We start from the raw sequence: 27,696 nt of genomic DNA on the forward strand, positions 1-27,696 counted from the left end.
CATGTCAATGTCTTCCCCCCGATGCCCTGAACTTTGATTTTACCCACCAATCTCCTATGTGGGACCTTATCAAATGCCTTCTGAAAATCGAGGTACACTACATCCACTGGATCTCCCCCGTCTAACTTCCTGATTACATCCTCGAAAAACTCCAACAGATTATTCAAGCATGATTTACCCTTGGTAAATCCATGCTGGCTTGGCCCAATCCTATCACTGCTATCTAGATATGCCACTATTTCATCCTTAATAATGGACTCTAGCATCTTCCCCACCACCGATGTCAGGCTGACAGGTTGATAGTTCTGTTTTCTCCCTCCCTCCTTTCTTAAAAAGTGGGATAACATTAGCCAATCTCCAATCCTCAGGAACTGATCCTGAATCTAAGGAACATTGGAAAATGATTACCAATGCATCCGCAATTTCCAGGGCCACCTCCTTTAGTACCCTAGGATGCAGACCATCGGGACCTGGGGATTTGTCAGCCTTCAGTCCCATCAGTCTTCTCATCACCGTTTCCTTCCTAATGTCAATCTGTTTCATTTCCTCTGTTACCCTATGTCCTTGGCCCATCCATACATCTGGGAGATTGCTTGTGTCTTCCTTAGTGAAAACAGATCTAAAGTACTCATTAAATTCTTCTGCCATTTCTCTGATTTCCATAACAATTTCACCCAATTCATTCTTCAAGGGCCCAACATTGTTCCTAACTATCTTCTTTCTCTTCACATACCTAAAAAAGCTTTTGCTATCTTCCTTTATATTCCTGGCTAGCTTGCGTTCGTACCTCATTTTTTCTCCCCGTATTGTCTTTTTAGTTAAGTTCTGTTGTTCCTTAAAAACTTCCCAATCATCCATCCTCCCACTCACCTTAGCTCTGTCATACTTCCTTTTTTTTAATGCTATGCAATCTCTGACTTCCTTTGTCAACCACTGTGGCCCCTTTCCCCCCTTTGAATCCTTCCTTCTCTGGATTTTGCACCTTGTGCATTATTCCCAAGAATACCTGTCATTGCTGTTCCACTGTCTTTTCTGCTAGGCTATCCGTCCAGTCAACTTTGGCCAGCTCCTCCCTCATGGCTCCATAGTTTCCCCTGTTCAACTGCAATACTGACACCTCCGAGCTGCCCTTATCCTTCTCAAATTGCAGCTAAAAACTCATCAAATTATGATCACTACCTCCTAATGGCTCCTTTACTGCAAGATCATTTATCAAATCCTGTTCATTACATAACACTAAATCCAGAATAGTCTCGTCCCTGGTCAACTCTCATACAAGCTGTTCCAAGAATGCATCCCGTAGGCACTCTACAAACTCCCTATCCTGTGGTACAGCACCAACCTGATTCTCCCAGTTCACCTGCATGTTGAAATCCCCCATAACGACTGTGACATTACCTTTGCCACATGCCAATGTTAACTCCCTATTCAACTTGCACCCAATATCCATGCTACTGTTTGGTGGCCTGTAGACAACACCCATTTGGGTCCTTTCGCCCTTACTGTTCCTCAGTTCTATCCACACAGACTCTACTTCTCCTGACCCTATGTCCCCCCCTTGCAAAGGACTGAATCTCATTCCTCACCAACAGGGCCACCCCACCCCCTCTGCCCACATTTCTGTCCCTACAATAGCATGTATACCCTTGTACATTCATTTCCTAGGTTTGATCTCCCTGCAGCCATGTCTCCATTATCCCAACAACATCATAGTCAATTCACAAAACATTCAAAACAAAAAACCCAACCAGATCCCTTGGTATGATTTAAAATAACTAAATCCTGGTTATACGTTAGATCTTGGACACTCATCTCTGTTGATATTGTCTCATTATAGTTACTGCTTCTTATAGACATGGCTTACATAGATCTTTTATCGATATAGTCTCTCCTCCAGAGGCTTCACCCTGAGGTGTTCAAGTAAGTAGGGTAGAGATATTCACTACTAATTCCACTTTTAACAGTTTATATCTTTAGTTTCTAATAGTTGGCTGCATTTCACTCACTTCCTTGTGTCTGCATCAGTCACACGTCATTCTCACATAGCTTTTCTCTCAAGTTCTCTTTTTTCCTAAAAAATATTCAGTAAACTTCATTTTTTATCCTTCCACAGGTGGAGCTTTCTGAACAGTACATCTTTTGGGTTTAATTAACCTGGGTTACACTTAGCAATGGTAATGCCATTAAATGATAAAAGATAGATTGGTAGACACTCTCTTATTGGGATTAATCATTGCCTGTACTTTTGTGATATAAACATTACCTGTCATTAATCAGCTCATAGTTGAGTATCATCTCGGTCTTGCTGCAAGCAGAAATGGACTACTTCATTCACTGAAGAGTTGCAAATGGAATTGAATATTGCATAATCAGGGAGCATTCTCACTTCTAACTTCCTGACTGAAGGACGTTCATGATGAAGCAAATGAAAAGGTTTGGCCCCAAAACATACTGTCCCAGCAAACTCTAGCAATGATATCCTGGATCTGGAATGATTGATCTCCAACCACAATCTTCCTCCCCTCTGCAAGGGATGACAAACCAGTGGAGTGATTGATCTACTTATTGATTTCAGTTTCATTAGGTTTCATTGTTGGCACATCAGGAAAAATTTTGTCCTGTAATCCATTGGGGTCATTCTCACCTCAGCTCTGCACTTCACTTCTTTGGGATGACTTCACTCCATATGGTCCTTACATAACCAAAGCTCAGCATCAGTGAGCAGGTTATTGGCAATAAGTGCCATGTGATAGTACTGTTGATGACGCCTACCACTGACTTTATTGATAACTGAAATTGGGTGACAATAAGCTGGACTAAAATTGCTGTTTATTTTGTTAAGATGATACTATTGAGACATTCTTGATGGACACTCACCCAGAGGGCATAATCACAAAATGGTAACCATAAATGCTTCTTCCAAATTGTGTTAAGCATGGAGTAGTAGTATATGGAGTACTCAATAGGGGATTTATAGATAATAAAGTATAGATTTCTTTATTATTGACTTAAGACTGTGTTTATACCTCTCAGCTGCACACTGAACAGGTACTTTCTATCACCCACAATGCCATCACCAGATATAGATTCTCCACCCCTTTTCAGTATTCTGAAGAGACTGTTCATATTCTTCAAATTCCACCAGCTTCTGCTTTTTCATTATGGCATAAAAACAGAAAAAGCTGGAAACACACAGAAGGTCAGGCAGCATCTGTGGAAAGAGAAACAGGGGTAACATAACAAGTCTGATAGTCTTCACCAGAATTCAGACAAAGAGTCTCAGACTTAAACTGTTACTTTTTTTTTACTTTTCTCAGATGCTGCCTAACCTGCTGAATTCTGTCAGCATTTTTTAAAATTTCAGACTGCCAGCACCTACAATTTTTTTCCATTTTAATTTCTTCTTTTTGTGGTGTCTACCTATGCCACCACAGGAAATATAACATCTGAACTTTTACCTTTTCCCTTCCCACTCTACAGGGTGTCGAACACTCCTCCCAGGTGAACCAGCTATTCATACTTTTTTACAATTTGGCATTCAGCACTAAGTGCTCAAAAAGTAGTTACCTCTTAACTGGAGAAAGCAGAGATTGTATTTGCAGAACAATTCCATTCAGGCCACGCTAGCAACTCTGAACTTCCAGTTTGGCTACTACTTTATCATTCTTTTACAATTGCACTAGGGTCAGAATGTCTGCCATCTCTTACACTGTTTCAGTAAAGCTCAATGTGGTATCATGGAATTGTGCGTGCAAGTTTCAGATTCACAGCTTATGCAGTGAGTTCTTCTGCAGCTTTTACCTCACAGTTCACCACATCTTCTTCATTCTTTCCACAGTGCTTAGACATTGGCTGCTACACCTGCTACAGTCACTTACACCTAGTGGCCACTTTATTAGCTACACCCGCTCCTTAATGGAAATTTCTAATCAACCAGTTCGGTGGCAGTAACTCAATGCATAAAGGCATGCAGACATGGTCAAGAAGTTCAGTTGTTGTTCATGCCAAATATCAGAATGGGGGAAGAAATGTAATCAAAGTGACTTTGACCTTGGAATGGTTGTTAGCGTCAGACAGGGTGGTTTGAAAATCTCAGAAAATGCTGATCTCCGGGGATTTTCACTCACAACAGCCTCTAGAGCTTACGGGAAACGGTGTGAAAAATTAAAAAAAACAGTGAGCAGCAGTTCTGTGGGCGAAAATGCCTTGTTAATGAGAGGTGTCATTAACAGACTAGTTCAATCTGACAGCAAGGCAAGAGTAACTCAAATAACCATGCATTACAAAAATGGTGTGCACAACATATTGAACCTTGAAGTGGAAAGGATAAAACAGATGATCACAAACATACACAAAGTGGCCACTTTATTAAGTACAGGAGGTCCCTAATAAAGTGGACACTGAGTTTAGAATGGATATAACATTCAGAACAACACAAACAACAGCAGCAAAACAAACTCCTTTCTTTCCCCCTCCCCACCAACTCAAACAGACACACACACACCACCAGCCTCTGGCAAATTCACAGACGTGCCAGCGTCAGCTTTCTAATTTCCTCAGAGGACTTGCAGACCTCAGAGTTTTGGCCATTGAGCCTCGACTACCAGACTCTCTGACTTTGGTCGCTGACAGTCAGACTTTGATTTTTGGTATTGACCCCAGGACCAGGACCCACCTAAACACCAGGTCTTGATCTCCGGACTCACTGACCTAGAATGTTAACAGTCCTCTTCACAGGTTTTCAAACACAGTGCTTGCAGACCCAACATCCATCCACAGGGATTGCTGACCTCTGACTGAGGAATGCTCTGCCCTGGACTCTTGCCTGATCTCTAAAACCCCCATATCCCTGTCCCTAAACCCTAACCTGACACCTCATTTCCCACTGTTCCCGAAACCATTCCTATGAACTCAAAAAGAAGCAACCAAGTCTGAGCCAATCCTGAACTGACATTGCAGTTCAGTGCATCTTGGACAGAAAACAACTAGTACTGTTCTGAAGCTACAAATGTGCATCAGAACAGTATTACAGAGCATTGTATTATACAAAGAACTGTAGCTCCATTTATTTTTCTAATTATAATGTAGCAGGCTTCCAACCTTGCAATCTCAATGGTCTTGTTCACCTTTCCCATGTGGCCCTGCAACTTAGTCTCTTTCATATGCCTGTCAATTTCCTTTTGATACTCTTGTCACGTACTTCAACAAGGTCCAATTTTCAGCAAAAAATTACCCATCAGTGCGTCTTTAGGATGTAGGAGGAAACCAGAGACCTTGTGGGAATCCGCGTGATTACAAGGTGAGCATACAACTTCACTGGGGATGAGAAATGAATGACTGTACATCTTGTACAACTGTACTGCCCAACAGGCCAACTACAGTGAGCTTGGACACACTGGAAAGAAGCTGACATGAGATCTGTGTTCTTCTTTAGTTAGTCTCTACTTAAGTATGAACGTAAGAATCTACATAGATTATATGTACAACAGTAAAAAGTGTAGGTCACTCGGTCCTTCAAGATTGTCATGCCATTCAATATGTCTGTGGCAGATCTGCACCAGGTCTCAGAATACAGGCCCTTTGGCCAAACAAGTCCATGGTGCCACTCATCTAGTTGTAGTGTCTGTTCTTTGGCCCACATCCTTCTATGCCCTGCCCCTGCAATTGCTTCCTAAATAATGCTATTGTACCTGTCTCAACCACTTCCTTTGGTAGATCGATCAATATAGTCACTATCTTCTGTGTGGAAAAGGCTATCCTTCAAGTCCCTTTTAATCTTTTCCCTCTCACCCTAGATTTATGCCCCCGAGTTTTGGACTTCCCTATCCTGGGTAAAAGACTTTATCCATGCCTCTGATGATTTTATAAGCCTCTAAAGTCACCCCTCATTCTCCTCTGATCCTGACCATCTTCTCCTTATAACCCAGGATCCAAAAAGCTTTTTTGAACACTTTCCTACCATTTTTCACATCATCAGCAAATTTACCCACAATATTTTTAGTTTCTGTCCAAATATTATATGTAAATAGTGAAAAGTTAAGGCCCAGCTTCAGTTCCTGTGTAACCTAACATTACATATTGCCAGTAAGAAAACAGCCTGTTTATGCCAACTCTATTTCCTGCTAATAACAATCTTCTTTCTATATCAGCTTATTACTTCCTGTATGAGCATCATAAAGAACATATGGATTGTGTAATTAAAAACTTTAAATTGTTAATAACTTTTTTTTTATTGTGAATGATGCGTCATTGGCATTTTTATTTTTAGAAAATTACTTTTGATGACCTGACTGATACTGAAACATTAGCACTGAGCAGATGATCGGGGAAAATGTCTCCAGAATCAGTCTTAACTTTTGATAACATCACCTAGTAACAGAAGAATGACTCCTGTTGGCTGACATCTGTGGCCTTATGCCGAGATTTCAATGAGAGATAATGTTTCAGGTAATTAGTATGTAGTAATGCATCATGAAAGAGCACAATCAGAAAGAGTTATCATGGGGGTAAGAAAGAGGTTTAACCCATCACTGATATGACCCATAGATAGACTACTGTTTCTGTGATTATACCAGTTACGGAGATGTACAAGGTGTTGAAAGGGAAAGATAGTCATATTTAACTCTATAGCTGAAGACTGAAAAGCACTAATTCAGTCATTGGGACGAAGTTGGAGTCCATTATCAAGCATGGTGTTTCGAAATACTTGGAGGCACTTGATAAATAAGCCCAAGTCAGCATATTTCCTTAAAGAAAAAACTTCCCTGCCAAATCTGATGGAATCCTTTGAGGAAATAACATGCAGGACCGACAAGGGAAAGACAGTGGATTTGGTTTACTTAGATTTTCAGAAGGCCTTTGGTAATGTGCCGCGCATGAGGCTGCTAAACATGATTAAGAGACCATGGTATTACAGGAAGGAAACTAGCATGAATATAAGATTGGCTGAATGGTAGGAGGCAAAGAGCAGAGACAATGGGGCCTATTCTAGTTGGCTGACAGTGTCTAGTTATTTTCTGCAGGGTTCGGTATTAGTTCATCTATGACTTGGATGATGAAACTGGTGGTTTTGTGGCCAAGTTTGTGGATAGAAGGTGGTGTTAAAGAAGCAGAGGGTCTGCTGAAAGGACTTAATCAGATTAGGGCAAAGAAATGGCAGATGGAATATAGTGCAGGGAAAAGCATGGTCATACACTTTGCTGGAAGGAATAAAGATTTAGACTATTTTCTAAATGAACTGGTCCCAATGTGTTCCAATTAACTGGAATCCACTGTACTTTGCATCTACCATTTTGTAGAAGTCTTAGAAAAGAAGCATGCAATAAGTGAATAGATTGAAGTTAGGATTGTCCTGCTTTGAGCAGGAAAGACTGAAAGGAAAATTTCTAGTACTCCAGAAAAAAAGCAAAGATCTAGCAAAGTGAATAAAATGAAATAATTTGCATCGGAAATGGGATTGTGGGATAGAGAGGCAAGTCTCAAAGTAATATCCTTAAAAGCCAGGGAAGATGTTTTGGTCATGATCTGGAAATTGCTATTTACAATGTTACAAAGAGGTACAAAGGGGAAATAGTACAGCTACAGAAATTGCTGTTATAAAAAATTAACTGCAGAGCCAAATTATCTACTTGCATGCTGTAAAATTTTTATAGTTCATTTTTCAGGGTGTATTTCTAGCAGGGACAGGAATTATTAGCTATCCCTAACTGCTACCACCCTCTTCATGAAAACACACCCACAATGTGATGGGGTAGAAAATTACAGAAATGACATTCAACAGAAAGGACAGTGATGTGTTTCAAGTGCAGTTTGAAGGGAATCTTACGGTTGATGATGTTCCTATGTACCTATGTATCCTTGCTTTCCTTGGTGATGAAGATTGAGAGTTTGGGAAGCTTTTGGAGTACCCCAAGAGGAGTCACTGCTGTTAATTTTTTTTAGACAAGAAACACTGCAGCCATGATGAAAAGGATGAACATTTATGATAGTAATGTGTTGCCAGTTATGCAGGTTGCTTGCTTAAGGATGATGTTGAGTTTTTTTTTTAAAACAAATTGTTGGAGTGGCACTCATCCTGATAAGAGGGAAGAATTCTATCATACTCCTGACATGAGCTTTGAAGATGCTGAAGAAGCTTTGAAGTATTAGCAGGACTAATTTGCCACAGAATACCAAGCCTCTGACTTGTCCTAGTAGCTAGAGATTTTATGTAGTAGTCCTTTTGAGTCTCTGATCAGTGGCAATCCCCTGGAAATGGGTTGTAGACAATTTGATAATGGTAATACTAATGGAATATCAAAAGTGCTAAGACTTCTTTTTGGAGATGGCAAATGCACTGGGCATATTGTGGCATGACTTTTACAGTGATCCTACTGGTTATGTCTCATATAACCTGGAAATTATATTGTCAAAAGCATGTAAAAATGACTAACAGTATTTCATGCTGTGGTTTTCATTAACAATGAAGTCCGACATTTCTGTACTGCAGTTGTCAAGCTAACCGCCCTGCTGTACCAAATTTCTCTTTACAGACAACTAAAAATAGTTTGTAGGATGGGTGGTAGCAAAAACATAGCATATGAGCAGTTCCATAAACTAACATTCGTTTAAATGTTTCATTTTTATTAGAGAACTGAGTACTGAGCAAATATGCTGAAAGGTACAATGAAAAATTATTATATATAGAATGTATTTTGCTCATTGAGAAGTACAAGCCAAGCACTCTAAAAGGATTTTTAACTATTTTTGGTCTAATTTTTTTTATTATTGCATTGAAAGATTATACCCTCTATTACCTCCTTGTAAATAAACATAGCTTTTTCTTTTATCCTCCCTATATTCATATTATGTGTCTACCCCAGCGGGAAGTTTCTATGTACCCCTAATGTGTTTTTGTTGTTGCAATTGCAGTTTTTGGAGATGGACAAGGTGAAAATTAAATCAGGGTGGCTTAAGGGTGGTAAATCCCCAGGGCTGAGTGTAATTTATCCCAGGCCACTGTGGGAGGGAAGGGAAGAGATTGCTGGGGCTCTGATTAAGATGTCACAAATCTTCACTGGGCACAAGCGAGGAATCAAATGACTAGAGTACGATAAATGCAGTGCCACTTTAAAGAATGGCAGTGGAAAAAAATCTGGTAATTACAAACCCATGAGGCCAGCATCATGGAAAAAATTCTGGAAATTATTAACGGTCATTTAGAAACGGAAGAACTAATCAGACATATGGCTTTATGAAGGCTAGATTATGTCTGACCAATCTGACTGACTTAATCCTGAAGTACTAACAATGTGCTTTGATGAGATCAGTGCAGAGTGTTGTAGATGTGGTTTACATTGACTTTAGTAAGGCTTTTTACAATGCCCTATGTGGGCAACTGATAAAAGTTAGGACCCCTGGGCAAATTGGTAGACTAGATCGAAAACTGAATTGACAATAGGGTTGTGGCGACCCATTTCCTGGCGCATCCGAACCGACTCACAATTAGATAGCCTACGGGGGTTTGCGAGCACAGAGCTTTGGAGCCTCTGCGCCATGGGGGGGGGCCGGTCGAGGGAGGCTTAAAAGTGAGGCTGAAGTTTTCGAATAAAGTTTTTTCCTTCGACTGCAGTTACCGACTCCGTGTCGTAATTTTAGCGCTGCATGTAGCACACCGCTACAATTGGTGACCCCGACGGTCCAAACGATTTTTGGACCAGAAATGACCGACGCCGCCTCTGTTCATGCGGTTTCGTTGAAACTGCCGGGTTTCTGGACACAGCGCCCGGACCTATGGTTCCAGCAAGCCGAAGCCCAATTCCACGTTCGCCAGATCACCTCAGAAGACACCCGCTACTACTACATGGTGAGCTCCCTCGACCAGGACACAGGGGCCCAGGTCGCGGAGTTCGTACAGTCGCCCCCAGCAGACGGCAAGTACACGGAATTCAAAGCCCTGCTCCTCAGGGCTTTCGGACTCTCATGGCGCGAGCGGGCTGCCCGTTTACTGCACCTGGATGGCTTGGGCGACAGACCTCCATCGGCTTTAATGAATGAGATGTTGTCTCTGGCCGACGGACACACATGCCTCATGTTTGAGCAGGCATTCCTGGAGCAGCTGCCCGAGGACATACGCCTGCTGCTATCCGACGCGGATTTCAGTGACCCCCGGAAGGTGGCAGCCCGGGCGGACTTGCTGTGGAACGCCAAAAAGGTGAGCGGGGCGTCCATCGCACAGATCTCCCAGCCACGCTCCCGGCAGCAAACCAGTCCAGGCCCGGCCGCAGAGCCTGCCAACCCCCGGCCCAATGAACACTAGTGCTTCTACCACCAGCGGTGGGGCGCAGAAGCCCACCGTTGTCGCCCGCCCTGCAAGTTCCCGGGAAACGCCAGGGCCAGCCGCCGCTGATGGCTACGGCGGCTGGCCATCGGGATAGCCTCCTGTATGTGTGGGATAGAAGGTCGGGACGCCGCCGTAGCCCAACCGCTTCTGGGTGCGGATTTTTTGCGGGCTCACAGCCTACTGGTCGACCTGCCCAGGAAGAGACTGGTACACGCCGAGACCTTTCAGACGTTCTCCCTGGGTGCAGCCCAGTTGCCAGCCCCTCACCTCGGCTCCATCACGCTGTCCGACAACGACTTCACCAGGGTCCTGGCGGAGTTCCCATCGGTTCTGGCACCGCAGTTCACAGCGGCCATGCCCAGGCACGGCGTACAGCACCACATCCCGACCCAGGGACCACCCCTCCACGCCCGCGCTCGGCGGCTTCCCCCGGACAAGCTCCGACTGGCGAAGGAGGAGTTCCAGAGGATGGAGGAATTGGCGATCATCCGGCGGTCCGACAGCCCATGGGCCTCCCCCCTGCACATGGTGCCCAAAGCGACGGGGGGCTGGAGACCGTGTGGCGACTACCGCAGGCTGAACGAGGCTACCACACCGGACTGCTACCCTGTGCCGCACATTCAGGACTTTGCAGCAAACCTGCACGGCGCATGGATCTTCTCCAAGGTAGACCTCGTCCGAGGGTACCATCAAATCCCGATGCATCCTGACGACGTCCCCAAAATGGCTCTCATCACCCCTTTCGGCCTTTTCGAGTTCCTCCGCATGCCGTTCGGCCTGAAGAATGCCGCACAGACGTTCCAGCGGTTAATGGACGCGGTGGGACGGGACCTGGACTTCGCGTTCATCTATTTGGATGACATCCTCATAGCCAGCGGCAGTCGTCAGGAGCATCTGTCCCACCTCCGTCAACTCTACGCCCGACTGAGTGAGTACGGTCTTACAATCAACCCCGCCAAGTGCCAGTTCGGACTCGATACCATTGACTTCCTGGGCCACAGGATTACTAAAGACGGGGCAACCCCTCTGCCCGCTAAGGTAGATGCGGTCCGCCTCTTTCCCCGACCCACCACGGTCAAAGGCCTTCAGGAATTCGTAGGTATGGTCAATTTCTACCGCCGCTTCCTCCCTTCAGCTGCCCGGATCATGCGCCCCCTGTTCGCCCTGATGTCGAGTCCGAGCAAGGACATTGCCTGGGACGAGGAGTCCGCCGCCGCTTTCGTTCAAACGAAGGAAGCTTTGGCGGACGCCGCAATGCTAGTACATCCCAGAATGGATGCCCCTACCGCCCTCACAGTGGACGCATCAAACACGGCAGTCGGTGGGGTGCTGGAGCAACTCATCGCAGGTCGCTGGCAACCCCTGGCGTTTTTCAGCAAACACCTGCGACCACCCGAGCTTAAGTACAGTGCTTTCGACCGGGAACTGTTGGCGCTCTACCTGGCAATCCGGCATTTCAGGTACTTCCTAGAAGGTCGGCCCTTCACCGCGTTCACGGACCACAAACCGCTTACCTTTGCGTTTACGAAAGCGTGCGCCGCTGCACCTTGGCCGTCTGGCAGTGCATGCACGTTTGGCCCATTCACTGACCTGTTTGCGGAGTCCGTGCCAAACGAACCTGTCCTACATCTCTGAATACACGACAGATGTCCAGCACGTCTCGGGTAAGGACAATGTCGTGGCGGATGCGCTCTCTCGCCCTACCGTTCATGCCCTTTCCCACGGGGTAGACTTTGAGGCACTGGCAGAGGCGCAGCAGGCGGATGAGGAGATTCCGATTTACAGAACCGCAGTCTCCGGTTTGCAGCTCCAGGACCTCCCCGTAGGCCCAGGTGAGAGGACCCTACTCTGTGACGTCGCCACCGGCCAGCCCCGTCCAGTCGTCCCGACAGCATGGCGGCGCCGCGTTTTCGACTCCATTCATAACTTGGCGCACCCCTCCATCCGGACAACTGTCCGGATGGTTTCAAACAGGTTCTGGCCCAGACTGTGGACATTGGGGGGTGTATCGCTCTGGTTCTGGGGGGGGGGGTTATGTGGCGACCCATTTCCTGGCGCATCCGAACCGACTCACAATTAGATAGCCTTCGGGGGTTTGCGAGCACAGAGCTTTGGAGCCTCTGCGCCATGGGGGGCCGGTCGAGGGAGGCTTAAAAGTGAGGCTGAAGTTTTCGAATAAAGTTTTTTCCTTCGACTGCAGTTACCGACTCCGTGTCGTAATTTTAGCGCTGCGTGTAGCACACCGCTACAGGGTGATCATTTTTTTTCTCTATCTGCTAATGCAACTGAGGACCAGCAAAGCTTTGAAAAGGTGCACTTTGATGCTGATTGAAGAGAAGTAAAAATATGTACGTGCCTACTCATGGTACTGAGTGTGAATCTAGAAATAATGAGAACAATAATCTGAAAAATATTGAGTATCTTTACCTGTAATTGTAGGTGGACTTAAAATACAGGGAGTAGAATTTCGGATGGAATTCATGTGAAGCAAGTTAAAGTTGGAGACACTCACCAAGAAAGGAGACATGGCTGTGGCAGTGAGTTTTGTTAGCTTTTAAAGAGGAAATGGAGGCAAGGTGAAAAAGGCAATGGAATTCTCAGCTGCAGAGCTTCTTCACATTAAATACCCCCGGAAAACAGAAAATATAATGAAATAACCAAAATACAATGGATTCTGGTTAATTGGGATACATCAGGACCAGTACATTTTAGCTCAATTATGTGGCTGCCCCAATTAGCTGAAGTTTCATGAAAACAGTTAAAAAGGTATAAAATAGACAAACTAAGTAACAATGTACTTAGATGAAATACAGAACAAATTTGAACACTACTAATATGCAACAGTACTATAAAAGTGTATTAATTCCTAATAGTTATTGATGGAGGAATTCATCCAGTATACATTTTTGTTCTTTAAGAGTTGTTCTAAATAACTAATTGGGGTAGTTGTCCTAAATAATTAGGACAACTACCCCGATTAACTGATGGCCAAATTAGCCAGAGTCCACTGTACTTATGATACTGGAAATCTGGAATAGGAAATGAATAGATTTTGTAAAGATCTAGTTGCCTTGAATAACAAATACATTATCTGTTTACATCATCATACAAGCTGTGGCATGCCCAAACAAAAACCTAATAAAGGTTGTGCAATGGCAACAGTTCTTGTATGCCCAGGTTGAGAGTAGATAGTGTGCTCATAAAAGCCAGTAATTGTTATTGCCAGGTACAGTAACAACTTGTATAAACAAAAGTAGTAATAGGTTTTATCCTGTATTTCCCCTCAAGATATAGAAGTAAACATTAATGTTGAGTTTTCTACTGCTTTGTTTTAAAATGGGATGATTAGTCCTGGATTTACTGATATGCACCCTTCACCAAAATATCTTTTTCTTCCCCGAACATGTCCAAATACAAAAGGCTAACTTTTGCTTTCTGGATGGCTCCAGAGTCAAGTGGCATGATCCAGTGGCAGCAGAGATTTGAATGATGGACAAACCTGAGCAAATCCCAGCTACAAAGCTCTCTGAAGCCTTTTAATTGACAAGAAAATCCTGCTTCCTATTTTGCTGGATGTCAGTTGCAAATTCCTCCAAGTTTCTGAACAGCATTGACATTTGGAATCATTTAAAAACTGCTCATTTTTAAAACAAAGAAAGTAGGACAGTTTTGACTTCCTTATATAACATGACTATCTAGGAATCTGTGCCCCACTTAATAATACTGTTTCTATAGAAGTCTATAGAAATAAAACACAAAGGTGTAATTGAGCTGCTGAATTGCAATTATCCCAAAGTTTATAACACCTGAATATTAATAGTTAATAAATCTTCTAATTCTGACACCATTTAAGAAACAGTGGTAAGGAAAATGTCAACTTTGTCTCCTTATATGCTGCTTGATTTGCTGAATACTTCCAGCATTTTTTTCTTGTTTCTTTACTTCAGGTTTCCTGTATCTGCAGTGTTTTTTGTAATGTCGCTACAATTATTTTACTTGATTTCAGAGTTCTGAAGATCAGTTAATAGATAGAAATACAATTTTTTTTTAAATTGCCTCAATATAACAAGTGGAGTGCTACAAGGATTAGTTAGTGAATCTCCACTTCTTGCAATCAATATCATTGACAGGGATAACATTTTATCTAGCAATGTGACTCATCTCTTATTTAGTCCCGACACCAAAGGATGGGCAATGACACCCACATCGTATGAGATAATTTAAAGAAAACTCCGTCCCTGTTCCCATGCCCTTAGAAGATTCTACGTTTTACCAGCATTGATTTCCAGCTAATTCAGTCTTTAGGTCCTCATTTTCTCTCCATTCCATTCTCTATTGCTGCTTTCCATTCAATACAGACTAGGCAAAAAAAAGGAATATGCATGCATTTAAAATACATAATGCTTGTATATAATATCAAGAAAGCAAAAAGCTGCTGAGATAGTACTCCAACAAACAGAAATGCAATTCTGATCACACGATTTGTCCTTGGCACATAAAGCTGTGCAAAATACTTTCATCTCATTGGCAACAAATCACTTGCCTTTTTTTCCCCCATCTCAGTGGCAGGAGTTATTAAGTGCAGCATGTACTGGTCTCAGAGTATCTCATTGATACGGTTTGGTCTAAATTATTTCTCAGCTAACCTGTATACATTCTTGCACAGCATTTTGCAGCATTTGCAACATGGTTCAATATAATTTGTAATACAATTGATCTGTAGAAGATTCAGTTACATTAGTTAAGATGAGGATCACTTTAGACCAGAATGCCAACTGCAGAAGGAAATTAAATAGAAAGACATTATAACAATTCTTTGAAGTACTCTGAAGATCTTTTACAAACTAAAGTGATGACTTCATTATTGAATGCAACTACACAACCACTACTGCCGTAACTAATATATATTTTATATGACTTGTTGGGAAGAATTTAAATGTGCTTTATCTTTGCCATCTAAAATTATTCCCTTTATCTGTATTTAGAATATCAGTTAAATTGGTGGGGCTCATCAATCCACTGACAGCATTCAAAACTGTACCTTATAAATAATGATATCTGTACCTTCCACATAGCTTAAAATATAATTATTTTAATTATTGATAAACTTGAATATGTACTTGTTTCTACCCTACTCAATATTTCCTTGCAATTCATCTGTGAAGAAATTCTATTTTATTTTATATAGCAAGAAGTAACAAAATTTGACCTGATACAAGGTGTACTTTTAAAACTTTGGAAAATAATTGGTTCTGGTGAAGACAGAGGATATAAGTGATGCCTCCAAGGTAGTCTACTATGATGATGTACAGGAATTCAACTGTGATAGGTACACAAAAACATAAATATTTTATTAGCTTATCTGTCCTGTGTCTGAGTTTAGGTGGTAAAAATTAATGAATTGGAATGAAAGAGGCATTGATCGTGTAGATAGTCAGAGGCTTTTTCCCAGGGCTGAAATGGCTAGCACGACAGGGCACAGATATAAGGTGCTTGTAAGTAGGTACAGACGAGATATCAGGGGTAAATAGTTGTTTTTTTATGCAGAGAGCGGTGAGTGTGTGGAATGGGCTGCCAGTGACAGTGGTGGAGGCCGATACAATAGGGTCTTCTAAGAAACTCCTGGATAGGTACATGGAGCTTAGTAAAATAGTGGGCTGTGGGTAACTCTAGGTAATTTCTAAGGTAAAAGCATCTGCCTTCCAAGAATTTCAGATGAAATCTACTTTACCAAAGGTATAGAATTGAAACAGCATTGAACCAGTGGAATCCTGGCAAATTTCCTCTGTACCCTCTCTTAAAGCTTGAAAATCCTTCCTATAATGATGCACCAGAACTGAACACAATACTCCAAGTGTGGTCTAACTAGAGTTCCAAACTTCTCTTAAATGGTGAAATCAAGCTTGCATGCACCATTTGTGCTGGCAGGTCATTCCATACTCTCAAAACATTCGAGCGAAGAAGTTTCTCCTCATGTTTCCCTTAAACTTTTCACCTTTCATCCTTATCCCATGCCCTCTAGTTGTAGTCCCACCCAACCCCAGTGGTAAAAGCTTGTTTGCATTTATCCTATCTATATCCCTCATAATTTTGTATACCTCTATCAAACAACCTCTTACTCTTCTACGTTCCAAGGAATAAAGTCCTAACCCATTCAGTCTTTCCTTATAACTCAGGTCCTCTAGACCTAGCAACATCCATGTAAATTTTCTCTTCCAGCTTTCAATCTTATTTACATTTTTTTCAATAGATAAGTGCCCAAAATTGCACACTATACTCCAAAGTAGGCCTCACCAATATCTTAAAACTTCAACATAATATCCCACTCAATAGTTTAATTTCTGAAGACCAATGTGCCAAAAGCTTTCTTTAAGATTATCAACCTATGACGCTACTTTCAATGAATTATTTCAATGACGCCAGATTTCTTTGTTCTGGGCTCTCCTCAGTGCCCTAACATTACTGTGTAAGATCTATGCTGGTTGGTCCTCCTGAAATGCAATACCTCACACTTGTCTGCATTAAATTCCATCTGCCATTTATCAAACACGAGGAAATCTGCAGATACTAGAAATTCAAACAACACACACAAAATGCTGGTGGAACACAGCAGGCCAGGCAGCATCTATAAGGAGAAGCGCTGTCGACATTTTGGGCCGAGACCCTTCATCAGGCCTGCTCTGCTGTGTTCCACCAGCATTTTGTGTGTGTTGTTTGCCATTTTTCAGCCCATTTTTCCAGCTGGTCCAGATCCCTCTGCAAGTCATGTAAGCCTTCTTCACTGTCCACTTCACCACCAATCTTGGTGTCATTTGCAAATTTGTTGATCCAGTTAACCACATTATCATCTAGATAGTTGATATAGATGACAAACAATGGACACAGCACTGATCCCTGTGGCACTCCACTATCAGAGGCCTCCAGTCAAAGAGGCAGCCCTCTACTCCCACTTACTGGCTACTCCCAGAAAGCCAAAGTCTAACCTGATTTACTACCACATCTTGAATCTCGAGGGAGTGAATCCTCTTGACCAGCCTCCCATGCGGGAACTTGTCAAATGCCTTAAAGTCCATGTACACAACATCCACTGCCTTGCCTTCATCCACTTTCCTGGCAACTTCCTCTAAAAACTCGAAGTTTGGTTAGATATGACCTACTATGCACAAAGACATGCTAACTATCCTTGATCAGTCCATGTCTATCCAATTAGTTATAGAATACTATGGCATCCATCAGAATACCTTCCAATCTTTATCAATGGAAGTGTACCAGTTCACAGAAATGAAGGGAGTTGGGATGGAAAAACTTGATAAGATATTTTATTACACCCTCTCAGAAATTTCATTATGATAGTAACCTCACTGTTTGCTGGAGAAATTGTGGAAATCAAAATGCAAATCATTATCATATTTTTTGGGACTGCCCTGTTATCAAAAACTACTAGAGGGGGATACACAATGGCCTGCAAGACATCTTTAAATGTGAAATACCATTAGAGAGTAAGACCATATATTTTGGATATATACCTCAAGAATGGTTGAAAAGAGATAAATATTTAATGAATATCCTGTTGGTGGCTGGTAAAAAGACTCTTACTAGGAAATGGTTATCACAGGAGAGCCCAACTTTAAATACATGGATGGAAATTATAATGGACATTTACAAAATGGAGAAGATAACGGCATCTGTTAATCATAAGCTAGAACAATTTGATTCATACTGAGAAAAATGGTTTAACTAGATAATGCCTCATAGGCCTGATTTTATTCTCACAAATCAATGAATCTGTTGTAAAAAAAGAGATCACTTGTACATAGTTCTTTCCTTTTGCTTGTTTTTTCTTTCCACTCTGTTCTATAAGTGTATACCCCAGATAAATACTTTGTGGAGATTTGTGATATATATGATTATATGATACATATGTACAATGTCTGAAATACATCTTATGGAAATGTTTGTTTGATGAACTTCAATACAAAAATAAATTACAAAAAGAATACCTTCCAAAAATTTTCCCACCACTGATGTCAGGCTCACTAGCCTATAATTTCCTGGTTTATTTTTAGAGCCTTTCTGGAACTTCGAAACAACAATGGCTATCCTCCTATCCTCTGACACCTCTCCTGTCACTAAGAATGATTTAGATACCTCTGCTAGGGCTCTGGCAATTTCTGCACTTACCTCCTGCAGGGTCCAAGGGAACACCTTGTCAGGCCATAGGGATTTATCCACCCTATTTTGCATCAGGATAGCAAACACCTCCTCTTCTGTAATCTGTATAGGGTCCATGAAGTTAATGCTGCTTTGCTTTACTTCTATAGACTCTGTGTCCATCTCCATGCAAAAATATTATTTAAGTTCTCCCCATCTTTTTAGGCTCCACACATGGATTACCACTCCGATCTCGAGGACCAGTTTTGTCCCTTGCAATCCTTTTGCTCTTAACACATCTTTAGAATATATTGGGATTCTCTTTCACCTTGTCTGCTAGGGCAAACCCATGCCTTCTTTTAATCACCTGATTTCTTTCTTAACTGTTCTCTTGCATTTCTTACACTCATAAGCCCCCATTTGTTCCTACCTGCCTATACGTGCTATACACCTCCTAATTTTTTCTTAACCAGGGCCTCAAGATCTCTTGAAAACCAAGGTTCCCTACACTTGTTATCTTTACCTTTTATTCTGATAGGCACATACAAGCTTTGTACTCTCAAAATTTCAAATTTGAAGGCCTCCCACTTACCAAGTACAGCTTTGCCAGAAAACAGCCTGTTGCAATCCATACTTGCCATGTCATTTCTGATACTATCAAAATTAGCCTTTTTCCAATCTTGGAATCTCAACCTGCGGACCTGACCTACTTTTCTGCATATTTATTTTGAAATTAATGGCATTGTCATCACTAGATACAAAGTGTTCCCCTGCACAAGCTTCTGTCACCTGCTCTGTCTCATTCCCTAATAGCAGATCAAGTATCACACGCTCTGTCATTTGGCCTTCTACATATTGATCAAGGAAACTGTCCTGAACACACTTGACAAACACTATCCCATCTAGTCCCAGTCAATTTGTGGAATGTTAAAATTACCTACTGTAACAACCTTATCTTTCCTACAGCAGTCTGTACTGTCTCTGCAAATTTGTTGCTCTAAATTCCTTGGACTGGTGGGTGGTCTGTAATACAGCCCCATTAATGTGGTTATACCTTTCTTATTTCTCAGTTCCACCCATAATGCCTCACTAGAAGAGTTCTCTAGTCTGCCCTAACTGAGTGCTGCCGTGACATTTTCCCTGATGAGTAATGCCATCTCTCCTTCTTTAATCCTTCCTGCGGTCACATCTAAAATAATAGATAACCGGAATTTTGAGCTGCCAGTCCTGCTCCTCTTTCAATCAACGGCTACAGTATCATAATTCCAGGTATTGATCCATGCCTTGAACTCATTTGCCTTTCCTACAATACTTGTTGCATTGAAATATGCAGCTCAGGACATTAGTCACACCATGCTCAACATTTTAGTTCCTGACTTTGTCTGACAACATGTCTGAACAAACTTAGCACTAACTGTTCTAGCACTCTGGATCCCATCCCACTGCAACTCTAGTTTAAACACATCATGCAGCAGCAGCAAACCTTCCCACTAGGCTATCAGTCCCTTTCAAGTTCAGGTGCAAACCATCACTTCTGTATAGGTCCCACCTTTCCCTGGAAGCTGTAAAATTACCTGACAGCTCTTGAACTCAATCCAGTGAGTAAAGAAAACCAACACAACATATGCCTTCTTAACTACCTTATCAACTTGAATGGAAGCTTTGAGGGATCTATGAATATGGACTCAAAGTTCTTGCTGTTCCTCCACACTGCTGAGTATCCTGCCATACATGTATTCTGCCTTCAAGTTCATAGTTTTATAGGTTGAACTCCACCTGCCACTTCACAGACCAGCTCTGCATCCCATTGATATTCTGCTGTAACCTATGAAAGGCTTCTATACTATCGGCAACACCTCTAACCTTCATGTCATGTACATGCCCAATAGCCTCCCAATTCCTCATCCAAGTCATTTACAAAATTTTCAAAGAGCAGGGATCCCAGAACAGATCACTGCAGAACGACCACCAATTACAAACTTCCATCCTCTGCCTTCTGTGGACAAGCCAATTCTGAATCTGAGTAGCCAAATTTCCCTGGATCCCAGGCCTGTCTTGGGAACCGTGCTGAACCTTACTAAAATCTATATTCAGCAAATCCACTGCTCTACCTTGATAAATTTGTTTTGTCACTTCCTCAAACAATTTAGTCAGGCTCATGAGGTACAAATACCCTTCACAAAGTCATGCTGATTAACCCTAAAAAAAAAATATGCTTCTCCAAATGAAAATATTCCCTCTGGAAGTTCAATGGATGAAGACAAGGTATAGTTTTGCTTTTGCTTGTAAGGCTGCAAAATGATGGACAGTGGACATGACTGATGCTTTCAAATTAATAAGGTTTCGGTAAATAAAGGACAACGTTGGCTTCTTGACAGGGTTAGTATATTGTATGAATTGATTGCACGTGAAACTAGCACAAAAATGAGTGTAGATTTAATGATTTATATTATGAGTTAGCTGCAACTCAAAGCTGAATGCAAAAAAAATAGTCACTTTTTTTTTTCTCCAGCCTTTCATGGACCTTAATTGTAGCCTCCTCTATAATGAAGGCTGGTAAATTATTGATTTGATGAAAACTTAAGATATCCAAAAATTGCTCCTGCAGTTAAAACCCTGATGTTGTGCATCATGTTGTGCCTTCTTAAAAGTATTGCAATTGTTTGGCCTGAAGCGATTCTGGATTGTAATTTGCTCAGATAAACACTTTAAAAAAGAGTAGATTTCAACACATCCTGTGTATTGTCTAACCCTACATTCTCTGTGAAATATGTTATATATATGTATATATAGTGTTATATACATATATAATATATATACTATATATACACACACATACATACTGATATACATGTGTATATACATATACATATATATATATACACACACACACACACACACACATATATATATAGTAATTTGGCAGTTAAGAGATTACCTGTTCAACAACTTGAAAGTCTCACTTGCTAGATGTAGGGGATTACATTGAACTGACACTGATGTCTGACTGCAACTACAGAGGACAAAGGGAAGTCTATACCACTAGTTTTTTTACCCCCAAAGTTTAATGATGATGATAGTAACTTTGCGGTTAACTGCAAAATTTAGGCAAATCTTTGACTGAGAAGTTGTCAATTTATGAAAGTTTTTTTTTTTAAAAAAAGGGCCAAGCTTGGATCTCTGATGTTTAGGTGGACAACAGTTGGAAAACTCATCTGTGATAAAGGGGGCAAACAGTATACTTGTCTTCATCAATGGGGACGTTGAGTATAAAGGTTGGAAAGTCACTTGTATAAAACAGGAGCTTATGGTGGTGTAGCGTTTAGCACATTGCTTCACAGTGCCAGCAACCCAGGTTCAAATCCCACCACTGTCAAAAAGCAGTTTGTACATTCTCCCTGTAACTGCATAATTTCCTCCGGCCGCTCTGGTTTCCTCTCACATTCCAAAGACATAGGGGTCAGTTGGTTAATCAGTCACATTGGGTTTAATTGGGTGGCGTGGGTTCATTGGGCCAGGAGGACCTGTTACCATGCTGTATTTTTAAATAAATGAATAAACTTTGCTTAGGCCAAATTTGGAGTATTGTATTCAGCCATTAAGTGAAGGATGTGGTGGGTTTAGAGAGGATGCACAAGGTCAGAGGACTTTGCCTAGATTTGAGAGTATTACATGCAAAGAAAGGTTGAAAAAAAGGATTTTTTTTTATCTTGAGCATTGGAGTCTAAGAGCATGGTCTGGTAGAGGTATATAAAACTATAAAGTACATATGTATGGTAGATAGTCTTGAAGTGTGGAAATACCAAATACTAGAGGGTATAGAAAAAGGTAAGGGTGGAGTTACTGTATACAAGACAAGTTGTTTTTCCACAAAGAGTGGTGGATGCCTGGAACATGCTGCCAGGGAAAATGGTGGATGCAGATAAAACTTAAGAGGCATTTAGACAGGCACATAAACAGGCAGGAAATTAAGGGACATAGAGTAGATCATGTGCAATTAGATGGAATTTGCTACAATTGGGATCTTGGTTGGCAGACATCTTTGGCCAAAAAGCCCATTTCTGTTCTATACTGTTTTGCGTTCTATTAGTCGCTAAGTTGCTTGGATAGACTGAAATAGACTGGATGCACTGATGATCTGTTTATTCTTAGATTTCACAGATTCAGCTTTTGAAGGTTCATGACACTAATCTGTGCTAACAGTTCAGCATATACTAAATACTTTTCTTTCATTTTAATTAGCATTTAATAAAGAGTAAATAAAATTAATTTCCAATAGTTTGTTTCCTCATCAAAACCAAAGAAATGAGATTTTTTAAATGTTCAAAATCTCTGCTAAGATTTTGGAGGAGGGATGATCATGTTGAAATGTACAAGATTCTGGTAGGAATTAATGGAATACATGATTTATTGTATCATTGCAGTGAATATAGTTGAGGCAAAGACTGCTAGCATTTTGGATGTGGGGATCATGCCAGAATTTGGATACTGGTTCAGCAAGGGTATTGAATAATGGAGGAGGTTCTCAAGCTGTCTGAACCGTTTCTGGATCTCTTTTGTTTGGTGGTTATATTTTGTCATTGTAATAGCTAGAAGATAAATCAGCATTCTAATTGCAGTGTAATTTTGAGCAACGAATTTGTTGCATTCTTCATTGTCATTGCTTTTATCCTACAAGAGCAAGAAAAACTAGTTTACCCAATTTAAAAACTTGCTTGAATGCAAAAACATCGAGGTCATACAATTTGGGAATCTACAAATGATTTCTTAACCCATGTCATGTGCAGTATGATATTGCTTCTTAATTGTTTCTTGATCCCAATGTAGCATTAATTGCTTATATTAGACGTCGCGTAACCAAAATTTTAGAAACCATGCAGTTCATTTTTTTCCCCAAAGACTAAGTTGGAGTAGACAGACCTCCAGGTAACAATAAATTCCCTTCTGATGCCAAGTTAACGCAAGATAATTTCTTTGTAAATTTCCTGGGAGTGGCTGCCAAATTTGGTAACACAACTGTATAAGGGGCTGCTGTTTTGCAATTCAGAAAAGGAAGTTTAATGATGATTTAACTATAAGCTCAGCAACTTAAATTCAACTGTATTGATTACTATATGCAGCTGCATGTTTGGCTCATCATTTGTTTTCCAAAGCATACACTGAACAATAAAAGGAAAGACAGTCAAGGAATCAAGAGTAACAACATGAGGAGGGGTAAATCACAAACGTGTTGAGTTCCTTTAACTGCATACACCGAGTGCAGATAATGGACTGTCTTCATACAATGCTATCAAAGATAGTGGCCTCCAAATCTTTATTTTTATTGCAACATTCAGGATGATTTTCAATACCTTCAAATTCTGCAGAACCTTTAAACTTGTTGACATACTGAAATTGCTTCATTTTCACTCCAAGCTGTTTCTGGCATCTCCAAGCCCGAATGCTTGAAACCATAGTGAGGAAAAGGATTCTGAATTGACTTACTGCTTATTTCTCGTCAACTATCAGTGACAAAAACCACTGCTTTCTGAACACCAACACATGCACCTTTTGCAATTATGTATCTGTTTGCTCAAAATACAATGTTGTGTCTAATAGCCACATAAGTACACACAACTAATACTAGTTAGACATTGTTCAGCAACAGTCTCCTGTCCCACTTAAGTGGCATAGTGCCCCAAATAAATGAAAGGAATCATGGCTAGTTTGTCAATTAGTTTAAGAGTTGTCCCAAATAAGCAGCTGTCTTGATTAGTAAGTGGTCCAATTAACCAGAATACATTGTATATAGTTTTCCAAAAGTTATACAGTACTGTGCAAAAGTTTTAAGCACATGTAAAACAAATTCTGTAAATCTAAGATGCTTTTAAGAATAATAAAAAGATTCTAAACATCAAAAAAATTACTATAAAAAGCAGTAAAAATAAAAAGCTAAATCAAATCTATATTTGGTGCGACCACCTTTCAAGCTGTATCAATTCTCTTGGGTGCACTTTTAAAAGAAAATTAACAGTAGATTGTCAAGTCACTTTTATTGTCATTTCAACCATAACTGCTGGTACAGTACATAGTAAAAATGAGACAATGTTTTTTCAGGACCATGATGTTACATGACAGTACAAAAACTAGACTGAACTACGTAAAAAAACAAAAAAAAACTACACTAGACTACAGACCTAGCCAGGACTGCATAAAGTGCACAAAACAGTGCAGGCATTACAATAAATAATAAACAAGACAATAGGGCAGTAAGATGTCAGTGTAGGCTCTGGGTATTGAGGAGACTGATAGCTTGGAGGAAGAAACTGTTACATAGTCTGGTCATGAGAGCCCGAATGCTTCGGTTCCAAGGATATTGGAGAACTTGCCATAGTTCTGCATACTTTGGCCGTCTTGTTTGTTTCTGTCTCTCCTGGTAATCATAGACTGTCTCGATGTTGAAATCAGGTCTCTGTGGAGACCATACCATCTGTTACAAAACTCATTTTTCTTTTCACTGAAGATAGTTGTTTATGACCCTGGCTGTAGAATGAAGTTGGGACAGATGAGATGCCTCCCTGATGGTATTGTATGATCTGCTTGTACTTCTCAGCATTGAGGATTCCGTTAATTCTGACCAGATCACCAACCCCATTGGCAGAAATGCAGCTCCAAACCTGCAGGAACATCCAGCGTGCTTCACTGTTGTCTGCAGACACTTATCCATATAGAAAAGCTGGTGAGTGCTATGGACTAACTGCCTCCTGTTTGAGCAAAAAACTTCAAATTTCTTTCCAATAATGCTAAGCAACAGAAGTATGCAAATTTCTTTATATCAATAATCTCTGTATCAGTGCTTGAAACAAAACACATTTTCCTTTGGTTTTGAAGAATGTCATTGTTACATTAATTATTGTATCTCAAAAAAACAAAAGAAACATAATTAAAAGACATAGAAATGTTAACATTTAGCATACAACTTGCATGTCGTAAGGTAGTTCATCTAATAACTTAAGGGTGAGTGCAAATACAAATGAAAAACTATTAGAATACAAAATCAAGTCTCGAAGGTGTTCATGATATTGCTACTCATAAGATCTAGCTAGAAACTAAAGACATTAAATAAAATAAAATCTAAATAATTAAAAAAGAAATTTAAGATTTAGATTAAAATGTTTACTTTACCACAAACAAGTTTAATACTGGTTTGAGACAAAAATAACTTGGCATTGATATGCCACCAAAATAGTACAACATTTAGGGAGATCCTCAGACACACACTCAGCGATTCAGGAACAGCTTCTTTCCCTTTTCCATACGTCCCCTCTCTCTGCAGGAATTGCTCCCTCCAGAATTCCCCTGTCCATTCGTCCCTCCCCACTAATTTGCTTCCTGGGACTTACCCTGCAAGTGGCCAAAGTGCTGCATCTACCCATTCACCTCCTCCCTCACCTCCATTCAGGGTCCCAAACAGTCCTTCCGGGTGAGGCACGATTTCACCTGTGAATTTGCTGAGGTCATCTATTGTGTCCGATGCTCCCGATGTAGCCTCCTCTACATTGTTGAGACCAGCCGTTAATTAGGGGGCCACAATATCGAGCACCTCTGCTTCATCCGCCAAAAGTGAAGTTTCCTGGTGGCCAAAGATTTTAATTCCCATTCCCATTCTGACATGGTGGTCCATGGCCTCCTCTTGAGCCACAACTCAGGGTGAAGGTGCAACACCTTTTATTCTGTCTAGGTACCAACCAACCTGATGACATGCGTATCAATTTCTCCTTCCGGTATTCTCCAGTCTGGCCTCTTACCTCTTCTCATTTGCAATTCACCTCCCCTGGGTCGTCTTCTTCCCTTTCTCCTATGATCCACCTCTCCTATTAGATCCCTTCCTCTCCACCCCCTTGCCTTTCAAACTCCCTGGCTTCACTCATCAACTTCCAGCCACCCACCTTTTTATTCTGGCATCTCCCCTTTCCTTTCCATTTCTGAAGAATGGTCTCAGCCTGAAACATCAACTATTTGAACCCAGCTGCCTGACCTGCTAGGTTCCGTCACCATTTTGTGTACACTGCTTTGGATTTCCAATATCTGCAGAATTTCTTGTGTTTATTATTTTTCAATAGTCTTTTTAAGAGTAATATTATTAAATGTAATATTCTAAAATGCTTCATTTTTTAATCTGTGTTAGAGACAAGATTCAAGTTCATGCTTATTTATCACATGTACATCGAAACATAGTGAAATGCATTGTTTGCGTTAACAACCAACATCCAAAGGTGTATTGTGAACAGCCCACAAGTGTTGCCACACAGTCTAGCGCCAACAGTGTTCATCAGAACAACAAAGAACAAAATACAACAGCCCATTCCTCCCTCCCACCCACCCACACATATGCACAGTCCTCTAAGCCCAAGATAGTCCATCTTTTTCGAATTCCAGCTTCCACTGAACTGATTCAGACAGGGGCATGCAAACATTGGCCCTGTGACCGCCCTAGTTGGTTTGCAGAAATTCACAGACTCGGGACTCTGGCAAACAAACCTCACCTCCTGGACTTCTGATTCAACCCTCAGGCCTCAATCTTTGGCATTGAACACAAGATTCGCCTGATCACTGAACACCAGGCCTCGAACGCAGGTCTCACCGATTTGCAAACCCAGCAGGTCATCAGAACTTGTTACTCATGCCTGCATGGAACTCTGACTCTGAAAGCTGCCCACAGCTTGCTGACCCTAGTGGAGCCATCAGCCTTCGCCTACACTGGCCTGCCTGTACAACATCCAGCCAGACATCCCAGCCAACCCTGGATGTCCCAGGTCTGCGTTGCTGTCCTTTGAACATGAGGCAGAGACTTAAGACTTAAGCCTGTCCTGGAAAATCCCCTTCCTGTTCCTAAAGCCCTGACTCATATCTACCCTCCCTATCTCCAAAACCAACCTTACGAACCCAAAAGCACTAAATAAAAACAAAAAACATTAATAGTAAAACAATGAATACATGTAAATAACCAAAAGGACTCATCACATTTCCTTTTAAAAAAAAATGTCCATAATTATTGTTCCTAATTTATTAATTAATGATAATCTATACTCAAAATTACCACGGCATAAGAGAATTTTTTATAAAGCAAATTATCGCCAATTTGGACACACTCTTGAAAGGTGATGATGGCACCGATTTCACAAATTTGCAGTTTATTATCAAAAAGAAGATATGGAATTTGTATTCAAGTTGCACGTATTTTA

The 27,696-nt window shown here is 41.2% G+C and overlaps 1 protein-coding gene across 3 annotated transcripts in view; it reads right to left on the reverse strand.

Annotated features, from left to right (window-relative positions):
- Positions 1-27,696, reverse strand: part of rfx3 (regulatory factor X, 3 (influences HLA class II expression)) — a 349,057-nt gene that overhangs the window by 275,328 nt on the left and 46,033 nt on the right. Inside the window, exon 2 of one of the 3 annotated variants that reach the window (XM_059969965.1) lies at positions 3,027-3,211. The exons of the other annotated variants lie outside the window; for them this stretch is intronic. The gene's annotated coding sequence lies outside the window, so the exon portion shown is untranslated. The remainder of the gene's footprint in view (positions 1-3,026; positions 3,212-27,696) is intronic. 3 annotated transcript variants of the gene reach the window in all.

The sequence above is a fragment of the Hypanus sabinus genome, chromosome 5 (assembly GCF_030144855.1).
Source record: "Hypanus sabinus isolate sHypSab1 chromosome 5, sHypSab1.hap1, whole genome shotgun sequence".
Taxonomy (NCBI): Eukaryota; Metazoa; Chordata; class Chondrichthyes; order Myliobatiformes; family Dasyatidae; genus Hypanus; species Hypanus sabinus.